The 10,309-nt window shown below is 33.4% G+C and overlaps 1 non-coding gene across 1 annotated transcript; it reads right to left on the bottom strand.

Annotated features, from left to right (window-relative positions):
* Positions 1-2,770: 2,770 nt before the first annotated feature.
* Positions 2,771-2,877, bottom strand: LOC128280048 (small nucleolar RNA R71). The gene has a single exon (XR_008270229.1). It is a non-coding gene; the product is annotated as a small nucleolar RNA R71 (small nucleolar RNA).
* Positions 2,878-10,309: the final 7,432 nt, after the last annotated feature.

A 10,309-nucleotide genomic window follows, 5' to 3' on the forward strand; every position in this document is an offset into this window, starting at 1 on the left:
ATCGTCAGATTACATGCTGTGTCGTTGTCGATTATTTCTAATCGAGATCTGAGCTTCACCTCTGGATTCTGGGGTAAACTACATGAGGCTCTGGGCACTAAATTGACTGTTAGCATAACATTTCATTCTCAGACAGATGGTCAGTCTGAATGAGTAATCCAAATTCTTGAAGATATGCTGAGATGTTGTGTTATTGACTTTGAGGGTAGTTGGGAGAAATTTCTACCATTAGATGAATTTGCTTACAATAATAGCTATCAAACGAGTATCAAAATGGCTCCGTACGAAGCTTTATACGGAAGAAAGTGTTGAACTCTATTGTATTGGCTCGAATTAAGTGATAGAAAGATAATTGGTACTGACTTAATCCGTGAAACTGAAAAGACAGTTAAAGTTATCCGTGATTGTTTAAAAGTTGCTTTTGATCACTAAAAATCTTATACTAATCTGAAGCGAAAATATATTAAATTTCAAATTAGAGATAAAGTATTCTTAAAAGTCCCACCTTGGAGAAAATTGTTATGATTTGGTAGAAAAGGAAAGCTTAGTCCAACGTTTATAGGGCTATAAGAAATTTTAGAAAGAATCGTACCAGTAGCATACCGATCAGCGTTACCACTAGAGTTGGAGAAAATTCATAAGGTTCTCCACGTTTTGATGCTCTGTCATTAGCGATCAGATTCGTCACACATGTTATCTATGGATGAAATTGATTTGTAGCTTGATTTAACTTATAATGAGGAATCAATTAAAATAATAGCTCGGGAGGTGAGAGAATTACGGAATAAACCCGTTCTATTGGTTAAAGTATTGATAAGCCATAAGAGTAACATATTTTTAATCCAATTCTTGATGTGTTTTTGGATGATTTATTATGTGAATTAGTGAATTTGATGCTCCTAATCTTTTACTTTCATGTTTTTATACTTATGTGAGCATGGGGGAGCCAAAGGAGCGAAAAACGAGCCAAAATCGGGCAAAAAAGACCTATTTCTAGGATCCACATAGCTTGGACATTTCTACACGGGTTGACCACATGCCCATGTGCCAGCCTGTGTCGATTTCAAACCCTGCTTCTCTTTTACGCGAAAAAAAAACAAATTTTTAGGGTTTCTGAGCATTCTAAAGTTTATAAATACATATTAGAAGAGGACTAAATGGGACCACGCTGAGAAGAACGAAGAAATTACTCAAAGAACGCCGCCTGAATCAACTCAGAAGCAAGATCTCCTTCAAGATTGAAGATCTCCAGTCAACTTCTTTAGAAGTTTTTGGGTTTCTTTATGTTTTGTAGTTTTCCTAATTTTGAGATGTTTTCCTCCCGAAGTATGAACTAAATTCCCTAGATAACTAGGGAAGATGAAACCTATAATGGGTCTTGTTATTTAATTTTTTGAATTACATGATAAATACTTGATTTCTTGATCTCAATTTCATGTTTTAATGTTTTCAGGATATAAATTCATGATTAATGTGTTTAATTCAATGGAGCAAAAGTCCCTGTTTAAGAGTAGATCTGACATAATTGAGTGGAGTTGCATGCAATCCTAGAAATAGGACGACATAAATCTACCAGATTAGAGTCAAATCTAATAAGGGAATCCATAGATCGAGTTAATGCGACAATAAGGGTTTTAATTATAAAGAGATTTTAATTAATCAACCTAGAGTCAGTTATTTTTACTCTCGAAAGAGATATTAATATAATTTAGGGATTTCTACGAATCAAGGAAAGTGAATAAATCATTTAATTCAGTTTCAGAATAATAAGTGAAGTTTAGGTGGATTCTTTCCTTGGTATTGTTTCCTTCATTGGTTTATTCGACTATTTTCTTACTTATTCTCTGTTGCGTCCTTAGTAATTAGACAATTTTAGATTTAAGACAAATTTCTTCAATTTACTAGCTAGATAATAGAAAGATAGTAAGTACTAGTACTTTTAGTCCTCGTAGATACGATATTCCCGACTCACCATAGCTATACTATTATTCAATAGGTGCGCTTGCCTTTGTCGTGATTTTAGTTAGTTAAGTGAATCATCATCAAGTTTTTGGCACCATTGTCGGGGACTAAAATATTAGGAACACTTAATTTTTATTACTTTAGCCATTTTTATTTTATTTTTGTTTTTAGTTTAATTCTGTTTACTAATTTTTCTTTTTGTTTGCTTCTGGTGGGTTCCTTTAGTATATGACTAGAAGAAATCCGTCAGGACCTCTCGTATTTGGTAGTGAGATCGAAACTACAGCTTGCAGAAATCATAGAGAAGCGAGGTAGAGTCAACAAAGTACAGTGGAAGAAAAAGAGGAAATCATTAATATTACTGAGGAGATGACTGAAAATCATAAGAATCAGCTAACTCCTGTGGTTGCTGCAAATCCTATAAATTCCGAATCCTGCTCCTCATATTATGTACAATTATGCCAAGCCCAATTTAACTGGGGCTGAATCGAGTATTATTAAGCCCACTATTGCTGCAAATAATTTTGAACTAAAACCTAACACTATTCAAATGATTCAACAGTTTGTTCAGTTTGATGGTTTGCAGGGAGAAGATCAAAATACTCATTTGGCTACTTTCTTATAATTCTGCGACACTTTTAAGATTAATGGAAATTCTGACGATGCCATTCACCTTCAGTTGTTTCCATTCTCATTAAGAAACAAGGCTAAACAGTGGTTGAACTCCTTACCACGAAGGTCTATCACTACATGGGAGCAAATGACCAAATTTTTTTTATTAAAGTACTTTCCACCAGTTAAGACAACCAAGCTGAGGAATGACATCTTTTCCTTCGTGCAAATGGATTTAGAAACCCTTTATGATGCATGGGAGAGGTATAAAGACTTATTGAGAAGGTGCCCTCACTGTGGGTTACCTCTATGGTTATAGGTTCAAAATTTTTACAACGGTTTGAACCCCTCAACTAGGCAATTGATCAATGCATCTGTAGGTGGAACTCTAAATAATAAAACACTTGCAGTGGTTTATGAGTTTATAGAGGAGATGTCACTGAATAATTATCAATGGCAAGTCATGAGGACAAAGCCGATGAAAGCAGCTAGTGTTTTTAACGTAGATGTGGTCACCATGTTGTCGAATCAGGTCGAACTTTTGAATAAAAAGATCGATAGTTTATATGGTTCTACACAAGTACATCTGGTTATGCAGTACGATACGAATGGAGAAGGGATGAACAATCCAGAATGTCTGTCCTACAGCCCTGGCACAGAGAACGAACGAGTCAACTTATGGGAAATAATTCTAGATCTCAGAATAATCCCTATAGTAACATTTATAATGCAAGTTGGAGGAACCATCCCAATTTTTCTTAGGGTGGTCAAGGAAATCAGAGACCACAACCCCTTCCAAGCTTCCAACAATAACCATGCCAGCAAGAGAAAAAGACAAACCTTGAGGAGATGCTAATGAAGTTTATTTCGGTGTCAGAAACCCGCTTCCAAAACACCGAAACTGCACTTAAAAATCAACAAGCATCGATTCAAGAACTCAAAAACCAGATAGGACAGCTTGCTAAGATGATTTTAGAAAGACCATAAGGTAGCTTTCCTAACAACACCAAAACTAACCCAAGAAAGCAACTTCATGCAATTATGGTTCGAGATGTAGAAGGGTTAGTTGAACCTGAACTAGAACTAAGGCAAGAAAGTGTGGTAAGTCAATGTACGGTTGAGGTGAGGCACAGTGAGCAAAAACCGATAAGTAAGAAGTATAAACCTCAAGTTCCATATCCCACTGCGACAAAAAAAGACCACACAAACGAACAATTTGGTAAATTTCTTAAACTTCTTAAAAAGTTACATATCAACTTACCGTTTATTGAAACCCTTTCGCAGATGCCCAATTCAACAAAATTTTTAAAAGAGCTTTTGGCAAACAAATGGAAGTTGGATGATTCATCGCATATGGAGCTAAAAGCAATTTGCTCAGCTATCTTGTAGAATAAACTACCTAACAAATTGAAAGATCCAGGGAGTTTTACTATTCATTGTTTAATTGGTAGTTCAAATGTTAATAATTCTTTAGCTGATTTAGGGACGAGTATTAATTTCATGCCCTATAAAATATTTAAACAACTAGGTCTTGGGAAACCCAAACAAACTAATATGAGTATTCAATTTGCAGATAGAACTATTAGATTTCTTAGGGGCATTGTTGAAGACGTTCTTGTTAAAATTGATAAATTCATATTCCCAGTTGATTTTGTTGTTTTAGACATGGATGAGGGAAGTGATGTACCTTTAATTTTAGGACGACTCTTTTTAGCAACTGCTAGAACTATTATTGATGTTGGTATAGGTGAACTCATACTTCGTGTAGGTGATAACACGATTAAACTCCAAGCTCGTGATTCTGCTAAGATATCTAATGATCGAGTTGATTATAAGAATTTTGTTAATATGAGTAACCTTTTGGCTTAACATTTTTTGCAGGAAACTCTGTAGAAAAGTGAGATAGAGCCACGTTCTAGCTCATGCGACAAAAATAGAACAACTTATGAAGAACGAATTAGGCTACAAATCGATGAACTAGATGAATGGCGGACACATGTGAAGGAGAAACTGAGAATACACGATGCAAATTTTAAGTGACTCCATGACGAGCTTAAGGATGGAATGAACCAATTTAATGTTAGAGACCAGGTACTGTAACACCCCTTACCCGAGACCGTCACCGGAGTCGAGCATGAGGCGTTACCAGACTTATCTTACCTGTTCGGGGCATAAAAAAAATTTACTTTTTAAAAAAAGTATTAATTCACTCACATTCATCCAATTAATCCCTAAAAAGGGCCCTCAAGGCCCTAAAACGTGCAATTGGAACGGTTCAGGACCAAACCGGGAACATTAAAAATTTTCCCATTACTTACACAAATCAAAACAATTTATTTCACTATTCATAATAAAACTGTACATCTGCATAATAGTAACTAAATTAATTATAACTTGAGTTACGAAACTCAAAATTTAAATCCGTAAATTTTCCCTGAAACTAGACTCATATATCTTCCTACCATAATATTTCCATAATTTTTGGTTTGGCCAATTAGTACAGTTTATTCATTAAATGATCCCTTATTTTGCAGTTTAGTGGACCTGACCTCTCTTCACTAAAAATCAATTATTTCATTATACAGAAATCGAATAACATTTACATTTGTTTCTAATGAAAATAGACTCACTAAGGAATCTATACATATAAACTATGACTTATAATTCTTTTTTTTACAATTTCTAGTTATTTTCCAAAGTTGGAACAAGGGATCACGAAGTCACTCTGAACCAGTCTTAAAAAATTTTAAATATCTCAGAATATAGACTTCCTTTGCTTGCTCTGTTTCTTTCCTATAAAAATAGGCTCAATAATATTTAATTCTATATCTCATTCACCATTTAATTATATTTCTAAAATTTTTAGACCACGTCACTGCTTCCATTTCCTAACTATTCCATGACCAACTCTTACTCCATAATTTCTTTGCATCAAACCTCATTTAGGAATACATAATACCAAAACATGTTCTTATTTAGCTATATCATAAGCTAATCATTACCAAGTATTCACATACCATTCTTTAATCATATCATAAGGACATATACACAAAATAGCCAAGTCCCTATACATGTCATAACTTAAAGTATTTTTAGTCACAAAATACCGAAATAACTCGTTGATAGTGTGAGGCGATCTCCGACATCCTTACGATTTTTCGAGTTGGCTTTGCGATACTATAAAAAAAGGAGAAAAGAAAGGGAGTAAGGATAAAGCTTAGTAAGTTTGCATGTACATAAATAACAACATTCTAAATGAATTATCAAGATAACCTGAACCTTTCGAACATGGACTTATCTTACCTTCCCTTTGGTACACTCTATAAATTTTCTGTTGAACCACTTGGAATACTAAGGATACATGGGTACCTTTCCTTTTTAAACTTACCATTGCCATGTCTTGACATGGTCTTACATGGTATCCTTGCCTTATGAACTCACCATTGTCATGCCTTGGCATGGTCTTACATGGTATCTTTGCCTTATAGTAGTTTATCAATGTCATGTCTTGACATGGTCTTACATGATTTCCTTGCCTTATAAAACTTACCAATGCCATGCCTTGGCATGGTCTTACTTGGTATCCTTAAACCCTAATATCATGACATTTGTATCCTACACATTCCTAAGGTTCAATCAGGACTTTTAAGTATCATTTCTCCGTCAATTCTTGCTTGAATCATTAAGGAATAAATTTACAAAATAAATATGTAGATGCTGAAAAATAACATCATTAATTATAAATAATAAAATATTGCATTTATTTACCTCAAACTTACCTCGATACAAAATACGATTAAATATTTTGATTTAGTCCTCAGCCATTATCTTTCCTCGGTCTAACCCTGAATTTCATTCTTCTTGATCTATAATAGCAAATTTAACTTATTTAATATTCAAATTTATCAAAATAGTCCTTAACTCTAACTTTGGCAAAATTATGATTTTGCCCCTCAACTTTTGCATATTTACACTTTTACCCCAACGCTCGAAAATGAAACTTTATCCCTAATTCTTATGTTTTATGACATGCTGATCATTTATTTACCTATGGCAACATCAAATTCCCACTCTAACATGTACTTATGACCATTAGGTATTCTTACTGATTATGTTGTTTTACTCGTTTTCGCTTAAAATAGCTTATCTCAAGTCATTTAACATAATTTCAAGCTTCATATTCTACCATAAAACATCAAAATAAACACATTTCACCTATGGGTATTTTTCCAAATATGAACCCTAGGTTAAATTATTGCTAGAATAAGCTAAATCAAGTTACTGGGACCTCAAAAACTCAAAGAACATTAAAAACAGGGCTTGGAATCACTTACTATGAAGCTTGGAAGCTTGACAAAACCCTAGCTATGAAGAACCCTTAAAATTTTGGCCTAATGAAGAAGATGGGCACATTTTGCCATCTTTTTCCCTTTTTTAATCTTTTAATTACCAAATGACTAAAATACCCTTTATTAAAACTTTAGTTATTTTTATCTGTGTATGTCCATTTTTGTCCATGAAAACCTAATGGTCTAATTACCATTTAAGGACCTCTACTTCAATTATACTCTTCAATTTAATCCTTTAGCATCTAAAACTCATATTTATCAACTTTTGCAATTAAGCCCTAGTAGGTAAATTAAGCATGCTATCTATAAAATTTTCCATCGATACTTTAACACATGCATCTAATCACTCGGTAAATTATAAAAATTAATCGGAATAAACTTTTCTATCTCAGATTTGTGGTTTCGCAACCACTGTTCCGTTTAGGCCCTATTTTTGGATGTTACAGGTACTGTTGGACAAAACAGACCCTTGAATCGCCACTTCAGAGTTTAATGCAAACAGAGCAACTCTTTTCACGGTACTCAATGTCTTCCTATACAGTACAGTCGAGGTAACTCATTCTAATTTAGGCACTTTCAAGGTAAATAGTATTCGACTCAAACCTTATTTTGATAATAGAATTGATAGCAAGAAAAAGGAGTTTCAACTCCTAGAACCACCATGAACGTGCAAATAAGAGGTAAGTCGAGCTTAGACTTTAAAAAAGAGCTTCTCGGGAGGCAACCCGAGTGTTAACACTGCTAATTTTCTTAACTTTATTTCATGATATTTTTTTAAAATTAATTAATTTTTAAAATCCTAAAAAAAATGTGTTTTTTACCCACACAGCCTAGACACATGGGTGTGTGGAGCACATGGCCTGGACACATGGACGTGTCACAGGCCGTGTGTGAAATAAGGTAATCGACAGTGAGTTACATGGCCTGGCGGCATGGCCATGTGACCCACACGGCCTCGCCACACGGGCATGTGGGATCTCACATGGGCATGGGAGAAGCAAAGGAAAACACACATGGTTTGGCACATGGCCGTGTGACCCATATGGCCGGGACACAACATGGCCTGGACACATTGGTGTGTCCCTGGCCATATGAAAACTGAGTTAATCACCCCATTTTATTTTATTTTATTTTATTTATTATTTGTTTTATTATTTATTTTTATTTTACTAATTTTTTATTTTATTTATTATTCTTATACTTATATTTTAAATTAATTTTAATTTTAATTTTTTTAGCTATTTCTATTTTTTAGTATTTTTTACTATTATCATTACAATTGGTATCATTGAGTTTATTATTATTATTATTTTGTTTTATTTGTTTATCTTTCTTTTCAATTTTTTAGTTGCTTTTTTTATTATTTTCCTCGACTTATTTTCATTATAATCTTTTGAAATATATATGGTTTTTTCTAATCAAGTTATAACCCCTTTGTAACAACCCTTACCCGAGACCGTCGCCGGAGTCGAGCACGAGGCGTTACCAGACTTAGCTTACTAATTTGGGGCATAAAAATTTGCTTTTAAAATTAATATGGTTTCATTCATTCATTATGTCCCTAAAAAGGGTCCTTGAGACCCTAAAACATGAAATTGAAATGGTTCGAGAACAAATTGGAATCAATAAAAATTTTCCAATCACTTAAACAAATCAAAACAATTTATTTCATCTTTCATAAATAAACTGTCCATCTATGTCATAGTAACTAAATAAATCATAACTCGAGTTACGAAACTCAAAATTCAAATCCATAAATTTTATCTGAAACTAGACTTATATATCTTCTTACTATTTTTTTTCAGAATTTTTGGTCTAGCCAATTAGTACAGTTTATTAGTTAAAGTTTCCCATGTTTTAGTGCTCGGCTGCTCTGACCTCTGTTCACTATGAATTAATCTTCTCCCTATACAAAATTTAAATAACCATGCCTTTTATTTCTATTAAAAGTATACTCAATGAGGAATCTACACATATAAAGTATAACTCCTAATTATTTTTTTTACAATTTTTAGTGAATTTCTAAATTCAGAACAAAGGATTCAGAAATCACTGTGACCCTGTCTCACCAAAATTTAAATATCTCATAAAATACAACTCCTTTATTTACTCTGTTTCTTTCATATGAAAATAGACTCAATAAGATTTAATTATATATCTCATTAACTATCTAAATCCAATTCTACTATTTTTAGTGATTTTTCAAATTCACATCATTATTGCTGTCCGATACTGTTTTAAAGTTAATTTCACCTTTTTCATGATTTCCATGGAATAACTAGCATTTAGGCATACATAACACCAAACATGTCTTTGATTAGCCATTCCAATAGCTAATAATTATCAAGCATTTAAATACCAGTCATTAGCCATATCATAAGATCATACACACAAAATGGCTATGATGTTATACATGTCATACTCAAAATGAAACGTCTAGCTATACCAAAATAATCCTTGTGATAGTGTGCCCGGACCTCCGACGTACTTTACGATCCCCGAGTTAGCTTGACAAAACTATAAAAAGAAGGAAAATAAAGGGGGTAAGCATTAATCTTAGTAAGTTTGCATGCAAATAAATAACAACATTCATAAGAATTATCTTACTACTTGGCATGATACTACTTAATGTAACTTCATTAATTGTCATAGACATATTTTAAACTTCTTCACTTACTCAATTACTTAAATACTTACTTACTTAATCAAATTTATTAATACATTTCACTTACCTTTTTCCTTATCAAGCATACATGAACATTATATACTTACCTTTGCTTTTCTAGCATGAACTTGTCTTACCTTTTTAGTATAACTCGTCTTACCTTACCTTAACTTGATATTCTCTTTAAATTTTCCCATTGAACCACTTGGAAACTAAGAATACATGGGTACCTTACCATTGCCATGACTTGTCATGGTCTTACGTGGTATCCTTTTGAAACTTACCATTGCCATGTCTCGACATGGTCTTACATGGTATCCTTGCCTTATGAACTCACCAATGCCATGCCTTGGCATGGTCTTACATGGGACCTTTGCCTTATAGAAACTTATCAATGCCATGTCTTGACATGGTCTTACATGATATCCTTGCCTTAGAAACCTTACCAATTGCCATGCCTTGGCATGGTCTTACATGGTATCCTTAAATCCTAATGTCATGACATTTGTATCCTACATATTCCTAAGATTCAACCTGGACTTTCTGAAATTACTTCTCTGTCAATTCATGCTTGAGTATTCTTTGAATAATTTCATAAAATAAATATACACATGCTGTAAATTAACAACATTAACATAAAATAAGAGAATATTGCATTTATTTACCGCAAACTTACCTCGAAACAAAATACGATCAACTATATCGATTTAGTCCACTATCT

Source organism: Gossypium arboreum, chromosome 8, assembly GCF_025698485.1.
Source record: "Gossypium arboreum isolate Shixiya-1 chromosome 8, ASM2569848v2, whole genome shotgun sequence".
Classification (NCBI taxonomy): domain Eukaryota; kingdom Viridiplantae; phylum Streptophyta; class Magnoliopsida; order Malvales; family Malvaceae; genus Gossypium; species Gossypium arboreum.